A 3,108-nucleotide genomic window follows, 5' to 3' on the forward strand; every position below is an offset into this window, starting at 1 on the left:
AACTACATTAGAATGGACATTCCGATTGTAATCAAGGTTCTGTGGCCGGTATGTGCATAGTAGTCATTCTATTTCTATGGCTCACACTGTCCACTAAGAACACAGAACACTGAATGTTGGTTGTAATGCTCCTCCCTCCTGACTGTTCTGTCCAACTCTGATCTACTTCCATGACAATGGTAATCAGTCCTGGGATGTCTGCCATGTCACAGCACACACACACACACACACACATACACACACACACACATGGAATGTGGAGCCAGCTATCTGCATGCCAAACCATGGACAGACAGTGGAACGGCATGACAGGCCTTTCTACAGTTGCAGCCATGTTGAAAAGCAGAGTCTCTAAGGAAATTAATAATGAGGATTCACCATTAGAGCTACGCAGGCCTAAGCAGGGCTGACATGCTTTCATTTAGATGGCCATTCTGTGAGAGAGAGGGGGGGAGACAAATAAGTAGAAAGCATTGCTTTAGCTTGTGAGAGCGTACACACTCACTCAGTCTTGGCTGCACAGTGGTAATGGCAATACTGGACATGCCAGGGTTAGTGACCATAAACTTAGACATGACTGCAGCCCTGGAGGGATGGATGGAGGTACCGGTATACAACATTTCCTTATTACGGCTTGGAAGCGAGGCCTGTGCTATTACAGTGGGGAGTGAGGAGTGGAGAGGAGGCTGAATGAGGGGTGAATTGAGCAATCTCCAAATCCTCCTCAGCCCCCTACAAAGGATCTCCATATGCACGGTCTGCTCGCATCCTGAATTATCCATGACGGCAAAATAGACTCCCAGCAATCGCTGCCTACATTACATGAGATATTGGTATGTAAAATAATGCGAATGATCTCCATATTGCCTATGCATGGCAGGCTGCTCTGGGCTTATGGGCTTACAGTTCAGTCACTGTGTCCGACTGACCAATCAGTTTGGGGAAGAGGTATTTCTATGGCAATGATAATGTAATAAATATGACTTGGTGCCAATGGGGCTATTTGTTAAGTACTTCCTTTGATCGTAGGGAAAATCATGTCTATTTTGGATATTGTACACCCACACACTCCATACACACACACACACACACACACATCCCCCCCAACACGCACACACACACACAGTCTCTCTCCCCATACGCATCCACCCCTATACACACAAACAAAGAACAATCATCAAACACCATCAAGCTGTACTATGTCCTCCTTAATCCAGTAGAAGACAAAGCAGACAGACAGAAGGTAGTCCCTCACAGCTGACAGCAAGGGACGTGGTTGCTGGGGAAACAGATAGGCCAGACAACGATGGCCGACACCTTGGGGAATGGATGGGCCCTCTGGATTGACAGGAAGAGAGATGCAGGGTATGTGTGTGTGCGTGCGTGCATTTGTGCGTGAGAGAGAGCGAGAGAGAAGAGAGGCAGGCAGCTTCATTCATCTTTTGGAATGGATTGTGGTTCTGTCTGTGTAGGAGTGACAGCTGCAGCTCAGGGCTGGGTAGAGGAGGGACAGTGTTACTGCTGTTAGTTTCCCTGACAGATGCCTCTGCATATGTGAGACACTGTGAATGCATCATCATCCTCATCATCATCCTCACCATCCACAGAGTGACTAACAGTGTGTCGTGTTCTGACTGACTGTATGGATGTCTGACTGGGATTAACTTGTGTTTGACCTATATTAATGAGTTGTACTAGATTTAGAACAGCACAAAACTATCCAACAACTCACCAAACTATACCTTTCTTCAGCAACAAAAAGTGAAACGTAAAATACCACATGAGAAATACAAATGAAGGACCTGTTTTAAAAAGTTAAATATACATCCCTCCGTTCTCACTTCCTTGCCGGAATCTTCCAATCAAATAGGTGAGATTAGGATGCGTTTATAAAATATTAAAATAGGCCCCATGTTAGAGATGCGTACTAGATGGCCCTCTGCTGCCATGGTATGGTTCAAGGTGGGAATGACAAGATGGGACTATACCTCTCTCAGGTTAGTGTTTCTTGTCCTGAATCTTGTTCTGGAGACAGCTCTGCAGTGTGGTCAATAGCTGGCACAGCCACAAAGTAATAATGTCTGATTTTAAACCTAACCCTAACCACACTGAAAACCGTAATTCCTAACCCTAAATTTGAATTACAACCAAAAAGCACATTTTTGTTTTCATGAATTTAGCTTATTTTGACTTTGCAGTTGGTCTAAGGCTAACAGTTCTGCCTCCAGGACAAGACTCGTGACAATAAACATCAACCTGCACAACATACTGTATAGTCAGTGTATAGTGGCCCCAATCAACTTTCTCTTCTGTTGGGCTTGATGAAAATAAGTACTTACTTATCAATTCCAATAGTCAATGTTCTGTGGAGATCTTAATGTATAAGTGAGGTTGGGAACAACTTGATCTAGAAAACAACTTTTTACAAACTTGATGACAGAGTTGTGGTACTGGTGTTTTGCTTCTTCTACAATGTGATTATTTGTAGATTTCCAAGGGTGCATTCTACGACTATGTCTGTAATGACAACTGCATCACTGATTGAGATGCAGACAGACTGTTCTTCCGATGCAGCTATGGAGAGGCACACAGTTAATATCATCCAGATTTGTTTTTCAGAATAATAAAGTGCATGTGAAATCAAGAGGAGATTAACATTTAGCCTAGTACAATAATAATATCACAATCTAAACAGAGCATTTAACAATCATGTTGACCAATTTAGCATATATACGATATGCATATAATAATATATGTGCATATCATAATTATTTAGATTGTAAACCTTTAAAATAACAATATTACATACTTATAGACTATTATACTCTCAATCCTTGGTTATAAATGGGGAATTATACGCATTTATAGAATTAGCCAAGTCCACATAAGCCTCTTATCTTGCAATATAGTAAGCGTGCTGCTTTTTCACTCAAATGCACATCAACAGAACATTGCATAAATATTATAATTGTAGCTAGAAGACAAAAGCACAAATAGCAGCCAACTGGCTTCTTGGATGCTTCGGTTTTTTTAGCGTTTTCTCGGTTCTGGCGGAGGGAAGGTTGTCTTGGCGCGTGCGCACTTCTGTTTCTCCCTCTATCCTCCTGA

Source organism: Oncorhynchus masou, chromosome 11 (assembly GCF_036934945.1).
Source record: "Oncorhynchus masou masou isolate Uvic2021 chromosome 11, UVic_Omas_1.1, whole genome shotgun sequence".
Lineage (NCBI taxonomy): Eukaryota > Metazoa > Chordata > Actinopteri > Salmoniformes > Salmonidae > Oncorhynchus > Oncorhynchus masou.